Genomic DNA, 8902 nt, shown 5'->3' with positions numbered 1-8902 from the left:
CCATCGATTTCAACATATGAAAAAGTACCAATAAAAAAAAGTGTTACAGAATTAATGAGATATGGTATCATGAGTAATTTGCATGTCATTTCCCTTACTAGATCATTAAGAGTGAGCTACTATGTCTTGTTCGTTTCTGTTTCCCTAGGACCTTACATTTGCCTTACATGTGGTATATATTTAATGTATGTTATATTGAATTGTTAGCTTAGAATTATCCTAAAAGACTCCCAAAGCTGGGTGACACACTAAGGCTCTTGGTGAAGTATCATGGCCTGTTCCTGCCTTTTGCATATACTTGTAGATCAGTCTATTTATAAAAGAGACAATAAACAAGAAAGCATGTGATCCTAACAGAATTCCTCATCTACATCTCAGTGAGAAATAAACATTTTCACTAAAACATTATTTGTTAGATTTCTACTGAGCCTTTTATTCAGATAATCTGAGGTGCCATATAGAGAATTTCATATTTGCAACTCTTGAACAATTTCCTTTTGAAAATTGGGCCAAGAAAGGAAAAACATAGAAAAGCACAGGGACAGGAGGAAAAATCCATTCAAAACTGAAATCTCTGTCCTTTTCCCTAGAAGATAACTTAGTCTTGATGAACCAATGGATGTTTAATTAGCGATATATTAAAAACTACATCAAAACCTGAGTGCTACATAATAACACACATTTATTTCATTCACATGGCTTGGCTGGGTGTTCTGCTGACGGGGATGGACTTAACCCACATATCTGCAGGTCAAATGGGAGCCAGCTGGTCTAGGCTTGACAGAGCTGGGGCAGCTGGACTGGAGCGGCTCTGCTCCACATGCCCCTCATCTTCTTCGCAGGATCAGGGCCATACTCTTCTCATGGCGATTGGTAGAGCACACAAACAGGCAGAAACGTAGGAGGCTTCTTTAGATCTAGGCTCAGAACTGCACACTGTCCCTTTGACCATACTCTAAGGACCAAAGCAAGTAAGATATCCAAACTAAAGTCAAGAGGCAGGGAAAAATACCCCCCTCTTTAGTAAGGGGCTTGCAAAATCACATGTCCAAGGGCTTAGTTACAGGAAGTGGTGAAGAATTGGGGTCAATGATGCAAATAATGGCATCCTGCACATAAATACTGAATTTACAAAGAATAATCACAAATATTTTCACATTTTATTTCACAACTAGGCCAAAAGGGCAAAATAGATATAATTATTCCTACTTTACTAAAGAAAAAAGGAAACCTGGAGAATTTAAGTAACTTATGCATGATAAATACTGTTAAATGATTGGTATGAAATTAAATCAGAATTATCAAGTATATTAAATAGATAAAGACTTTTAAGTGGTTCAGATAGAATTCAAACCATGCTATAGTGGTTCTTTGTCAATCACCACATACAGTTCCACTGTAGGCACAGGGTTGGCCCTTTTAGTAAAGGGCTAGGTCAATTTAGAAGAATAACAATACTGGGCTTTATCTTCAGGAATAATCAACCACACCCAAAGTTTTTGGTAAGTATGCTCTGGCTGGTTTCCAGGCTACATTTATAAACAAGAATTGCTGCTTGTTTTCACATAAATACATGAATTTGTGCAGAGATTGGGCTAAGAGTACAAAGAATGATGAAAATCCAAATCGGGAGAAGCACAGAAATGCAAACAGCATCACACACTGATAAACTGCTTATGGATTTTCTGTCTTCAACTGATTGGAAAAAAAAAAAAAACTAGTTTGAAGTGATGAACTGTAACATGTTGGAAGTAATTGGCTTACTAAGGAAAAGAGTGTTAATTTAGAAATATCAATACTACTACCCTCCTGGTGGATTATATATAGACAGAACAAAATCAGAGCTGCCCAATGATCTCATAGTTCATTGTTTCATTTACCACCAGGTATGTTCCAGACTTGGCAATCAGAATAAATGGTATATGTGCTGCCGAAGCGAGCACGGCAATCAGAATAAATGGGCTTTTGCATTTCTTCCAGAAACACAGGTGCCTTGCTACCTACTCACTGCCATTTATATACATAGAGAGAAAGCATGAAAGTCAAGGTCACCTAATGAAATAAGGGATTGGGAGTAGAAAATAAAAGGCGAATTGAAGTTTTCAGTAACTTTCCAATGATCCTACTGACAATAGTTAGTCAACCTAGCCTTCAGAGGAGAGCTTCCCTGAGTTCCTTAGTTAGTTCCACCCAAGGCAAGGACCCTGTCACTTGAGCTCAGAGCATCCTATGTTGTTCTTCTGGTGCATTATGTAAATTGCAATGATTTATTCATGGGACTATCTTTATCATGCATGTTGCACCCTAGACGGTAAACCTTATGAGGGGTGATCAGTAAGTTTCTGGTTCGTCTTTTTTAACCCTAGGACCTGGAACGGTATGTGCCCCAGAGTAATCACTCATAATATTTGTTAAATCAAAGATTGATTTAACATAACCATTTTTTACTACTTCTACCTTCCTACAGCATGTTCTCTATGACCTAAAGATGGAGGGATATAAGAGGGAGCTTGGGGGGGGGGGAGTGTGCTCTTACAGCTGTCCTGTCCCCCTTTGCAATGGCTTCTCCTTGAGAAATCAAAATCCTTAACATAGCCCACAAGACACTGGGTAGTCAAGCCCCTCTATTTTCTGCTTCTTGACTTCTCACGGTCAAGCTCCAGACACATTTCCCTTCATTGTACTTCTTTCAGCTCCTTGAATAAAATTGCAACCCCGCCTGTTCCAGGATAATTGCACATATCACCTTTTCTGCCCTCAATTCTTCGCACACCCTTGTCCCCTCCTAAACAACCTCTCAGCTGCAAGTCCATCATCACCAGAGGGAAGCCTCTCCTGACTTCCCAGGCCAGCTCAGGGGTCCCATCAGTGTCTCATAGGATCCCTACTGTTGCCCTCCATGACAGCACAAATGACAATAAGCCACAGTTGTTATTTTTCATTTGCTTCTGTGGCCATTTGATTACTGGCTATGTTCCCCCTGGACTGTAAACTTCATGAAGGTAGGGACTGTGATGATTTTTGCTTACCATATAACACCCAGAATTTTTGTTTCATATTGAATGTCCAGGGCTTGCACAGTGCCTGGCTTTTAGTCAGAACTCAGTTATTTACTGACTGAGACAATCAATAAAAGAAACACACACACACACTCACACATTTACTGACTGAGACAATCAATAAAAGAAACACACACACACATCTTTTACATCTCTTTTCTCTCTTCCTTAGGGATGAGCACCTAAAGGCAATAGATCTGGTTCTAAAAATAACTTCTGTTGGTATACCAATAAATCTGAATTCAAGTGATCTTGGTTTTAGCCACGAAACAAGTCCTAACCAGTTATTATTATTCACAGCCTCTCTGCTACTTCAGGGCAAGAATTTTAACTGACTACAGGCCACCTCTTTGCAATCTTTCGATTTATAAAACGGCACAGAAATATCTATTTCCTTAGAGAGAGACTTCTTTCAAGGTATTACTTCTTACTATCAAACCAATCATTAATGGGCTTTTTCTTTGTAAGTCAGACACTTCTCACAGTTTATCACTTGTCTTTTAAAACTCCTTCTACGCCCACCCTACTGCATATGGTCACAGCTTGTTTGCAAAGAGTGCTGATCATGCTTTCAAACAAAACTGTTCCCATATGCTGTGATTCATCCCCCCCTTCCTTCCTTTGCTTCATTTGTTTTAGAATTGGAGTTTAATTTTGAAAGGGTTGCTGTGACAGGAAATGACTGGGGGAGGAAGAATTAGAAGAGGCGGATGGATGAGAGAGGAATGGTACTTATTAAACCCACAGCCAGGATTGGGAAAACCCCTCAAAGGAATACCAAATTCCCACTCAAGCCTTCCCTTCCAGTTTAAAGTAGAGGGATGGGAAAAACACAGAAATGGAGAGAATGCCTTCATTTCCGGAATGCATGATAGTTCCATTATTTACATTACAACTGAATCCAACATATGGTTCAGTTCCTGACCCGAGTGACATTTGGGAAACTGGAAGCGTTTTCATCTCCAGAGAATATTAATGAAACCAAGGAATGAGTTGGATGATTGCTGATTACAGCTCAGTGCAAGACCTTTTAATAGGGTAAAATGTTTGTAATATAAAGCTAACTGGGTGGCTTAGTGGGTTAAGTAAACATCTGCCTTTGGCTCCAGTCCTGATACTAGGGTCCTAGGATTGAGCCCTGGGTCAGGCTCTCAGCAGGGAGTCTGCTTCTCCCTCTCTCCTCTTCCTCATACTCTCTCTCAAATAAATTAGTTAATACATTAAAAAAAAAAACAAACTAAGCATTCTCACATAATTTATTCCTTCAACAAATACTATTCAGCATCCATTAATGTGCTATAGACCTATCTAGGTATTGGGGATACAACAGTGAAAAAAAATCCCTGGTAGCTACCCCTGCCCTCACAGAGCTTAAATTCTAATGGGGGAAGGTGGAGAATTAAACAACTCCATAAGAATACATATGTCAAAAAAAAAAAAAAAAAGAATACATATGTCAGAATTTAACATGGCCGTGGAGGAAATAAGAAGGGAAGAGCATAAGGGTGTGTGAGTGAGTGAGGTTAGATGGCTGGTGTTTTTAGGAGTAGTCAGAAAAGGTTTCATCTATCAAGTGAAGATGTAAGCCCATGGGAGGTGGGGAGAGGGAAGAGCAAGTGCAAAATTCCTGAGGCAGCAACACACCTGATATGCTCAAGGAACATCGAGGAAACTATATTACTACGGTGGAATGTAGGAGATAAAGTCAGACAGGTTATAAGGGGGTTGAGTTAGAGCTCTGTAAACTGGTTAGGAGAATTATGTATTGTACTCTGTATGAGAAGGGAAACAACTGGAGGGTTTTGAAAAATGAGTGACCTGATCTGAATTATATTTTTTTAACATCTTTTTTAAAAAAGATTTTATTTTATTGATTTTACAAAGAGAATGAGTGAGAGGGGGAGGGGAAGAAGGAAAGAAAGAATCTCAAACAGATTCTCTGCTGAGCACAGAGCCTGACGCAGGGCTCAATCCCAGGACACAGAGATCATGACCTGGGCTGAAACCAAGAGTCAGAAGTTCAACCAACTGAGCCTTCCAGGCATTTCCTGAATTACATTTTTAAAGGTATACTCTAGCAGCTGTGCTGAGACCAGACCACAGGGAGTGGGGCGGCAACAGAAGCAGAAAGGTCAGTTAGATAGGAGGCTGCTGGAATAATCCAGAAAGAGATGGTGGCGTTCTGCAACACGGTTGCCAGAGAGGAAATGGTAAAAAATAGTATTGGTTTTGGTGGCTTCTGTAACAAACAATCACAAACGTGGTGCTTAAGCCAATAGAAATTTATTTTCCCTGTTCTGGAGTTCAGAGGTCCCAAATCAGTATCACTGGACCCCAATCTATGTGTTAGCAAGGCTGTGCACTCTCTAAATTCCACCTCTTGCCTCTGGGAGCTTCCGGTAGCTACAGGCATTCCTTGACTTGTGGCCACATCATTCCAATCTTCAAGGCTGACATCTTCCAATCTCTCTTTGCTCTATCTTCACCTCCCTTTCTCCTCTCGTGGGGGTGGGGTTTGCAAATCTCCCTCTGCCTCCTCCTTAAGGATACATGGGATTGCATTTAGGTCTCACTGGAATAATCCAGATAATCTCCCCACCTCAAGATCCTTAACTGATGCCCACCCTACCCACCGCACCCCTGCTCTTTTAAAGCCATTTCAGGTAATATTCATAGATTCTAGGGATTAGGGTATGACTCTCTCAGGGAGCGGTGACAATTTTCCAGCCCACAACAGAAGTAGTAGGTCATGGATATTTCTTGAAGGAACAGCCAATGGGATTTTTTGATCAATTACTTATTGGGTGGGAGACAGAGGAGTAAAGGCAATCCTGAGATTTTTAGCCAGAACACCTGGACCTCAGAGGAAGATTTTAGAAAGAACAGGTTTAGGAAAGAAGATAAGGATCTCTCTCTCTCTCTCTCTCTCTCTCTCTCTCTTTTTTTTTTTTAAGTATCTTAAGTTTCAAAAGTCTACTAAATATCCAAGTAGTGATGTAAGGAGGGAATTAGACATAAATCTGTATTCCTATATTCTGGAGAAGGCCTATAATTCCAAGGATTAAAAAATCTGTAAATCATCAGAGTATGGGTAGAATTAAAGCAATGAGACAAAGTGAGATTACCTAGTATGTGCTTCTGAACTGTGTTCACTTGGCTAAACTGAAGGATATCCCAGAATCTTTTTCCTTGTGTGGATTCAGATTAGCACTGATCAAAAAAGATATGTGCATAAAATTGCCAGGCAGAAATGAGGCGGCCATCAGAACTCTCTGAAGGGTGTGTGGTTCGATGCTGACAGAGGTACTGCTGAGCTCCAGCTCAGGCCCTTCTCTCCCACTCTGCATCTTCTCTGCCAACTCTGCTTCCCAACTGTTGGCCCTCTTGGCCAATAGTAGCCCCAGCCCTACCACCAGACTCAGAGATAATGGCCTTCTGTATAGACTTCTCCAACTCTCGGTCCCCCAGTAGCAGGCGGATGTGCCTTTGGAAGCCCCAACTCTGTCTCCCACCCCAGTGGTTCCTAGTTAGGAAGTCTGCTCCCATCCCTTCCTGCCCTCTTTCAGATCTTCCTTCCCAACTGTATAAGGTCTTATTCCAACAATAAATCCCAATTCTGTTGTGGTTGTGCTTCTCTGGTTAGACCCTGACTACCTATATACTCAGGGAGTGAATCCAGACAGGAGGAGTTTAAGAACTGAGTCCTGGGGTTTTCCAATGTTTGGAAATCAGAGAGAAAAAGGAGGAATCAGTGAAGAAAACTAAGTAGGAGTGGACACTGTAGCACCTGAAGTTTATACAATTGGGGAGAGGGTGTCTTAATGAAAAAGATTATAAATAAAAATTTTAATTATACATTAAAATATACATTTAGAATGGGGAAAAGAGATCACATCAAATGAAATTTTTAAAAACTGCCAAATACAATAAATCACAGTTTAAATTATTTCACTGTTGATACACCTCTATAATACTTTTATCCTTACATTTTCTGGCTGCACCATTTTTAGTCAGCCCTTCATATTACAATTATTTTCTACAATAATTTCCACAGAGAAAATAGAAAAACAGTCATTCTTCCTTCTAGCATGACTGATCTCCGTTTTCCATTTATTTTTAGCTTATATGCATAAAATGCATAAAATTGGTGTATTCACACACAGGCTTCCTTGCTGTTTGTAACCCAGTTAGCAGTCTGAGCTCCACCAACACAAGAATTTTCCGAATTTGGGTGGCAGCCATGCTCTCCGAGTTGCTGTCTCCCTGCCCACGCTGCCTGGATGGCCTCCCAGAACCCTGACCTGCTGCTGCCAGTGTGGCCGCCACCCGCAACTGTAGAGGAGCCAAGCCCAGCGGGGTCACTGCCCGGGGACCCATGGGCAAGAGGCCGCGGCAGGAGCTGATGACCCCCAGGATGCCTGGTGACAAAGCAATTTCTGTCTTCCCTGGACCAGAGAACATTTCTGAACAGGTGGGGACGATCCATGGAGCAGCTGGCACAGTGCATGGAGACCTGAGCTACAATGAGCTCCCCCTGGAGCTCCCCAACAGCTACGCTGACACCACGCCCACGGTGAAATTCCTCACGCCTGCTACCACACCTGCCTGGACATCTTGAAGGACCAACCCGCTCTCCATCCAGGGAACCCAACATGGATAGCCCTTTGCACACACATGCTGCTGAGCTGGGGAAAAACCCCATGGCCTTTAAGAAGTGTCTGCAAGAAACCTACTTGAAACAGGTCTCCAGCCAAGAACGCTGACTGTCCGGCCTCTGCTTGTGTTGTCTTTTTATTTTCTCCTTAAATGGTCTGTCCTTTCCTTCATTTCTATCTATGACTCTGTATCTTAAGTTGTGGTGTCATTTTTGTGTTCTGTTTTTTAAATTAAATCTTTGTTATAAATATATTAAATAAATACATTTGGGGTTATTTTCGCCAAAAAAAATCTTCTAATTTTGATTTTGGACAATCCTTCTTTTTAAAAGGATTTAAATTATGCAGTACATATATAATTGCTTTCTCTTGTATTCCTGATTAGGAGAAAACTTCCAATTTTGATAAGGTATCAAAGAATTGAATTTCACAGGAAGAATGTATTATTTTACACATCTGGTGGTAAGGAGGATTTTTCCAGACTGCTTTTCAAACTTTCTCTTTTACTCTCATGTACCTCTGGTGCTGTGTGCCATGAGACAGATACTTTAATATCATGATTTGATTTCTGAGTAACACTTTTGTGTCTTGATGCCAGTTAAGTCAGCACACTAGGCAGTAGGAGCATTTTTCAAAGCCACTCCTGCACCAGGGGGATAGAGATAACTCTGATATACACAAAAGAAACTACAAAAGAACACAATATATCCCACTAAACCCAAACTAAAGGTATCTCCAACTCAACTTCCTCTAAGCCCCATCACCAAAGGGCTTGTAGCCATTCCAACGTTCCAATACCACCAGACACAAAGGGAAAATTTGAACTTTCTAACCTGGAAACTTTCAAACATATACACGAGTAGACTGTATAGTGCAGTAAATTCCCTATAGTCTCAGTAGTTGGGCTGAAGCAGAGCTTCTAGCACATTCTGTGAACAAGTTTGCCCAATCAGTTTAAATAGGCCACCATGGCAGGATGCCAAGGCCAGGTACCTGTCGATATTTGTTTGGTATATCACCCATTCTAGAAATGAAGGCCTGATTCTGAAAGGCCAGATTCCAAATCAAGCCGTATAAACCTTAGTTTTGTCATTTTTTCCCTAAAACATAGCCACCTGTAATGTTAAGAAATTTCACTGTGGGTATGTGTGTAAGAAATTCAACCATCTGTATGAAAAGTTGTGTAGA

General features: G+C 40.9%; 1 pseudogene; it reads left to right on the top strand.

Moving 5' to 3' along the window:
- The first annotated feature begins 7339 nt into the window (after positions 1-7339).
- LOC122903561 lies at positions 7340-7822 on the top strand (annotated as a pseudogene).
- The last annotated feature ends 1080 nt before the right edge of the window (positions 7823-8902 follow it).

Source organism: Neovison vison, chromosome 3 (genome assembly GCF_020171115.1).
Source record: "Neovison vison isolate M4711 chromosome 3, ASM_NN_V1, whole genome shotgun sequence".
NCBI classification, from domain to species: Eukaryota; Metazoa; Chordata; class Mammalia; order Carnivora; family Mustelidae; genus Neogale; species Neogale vison.
This window is presented reverse-complemented; position numbering and strand designations above follow the sequence as displayed.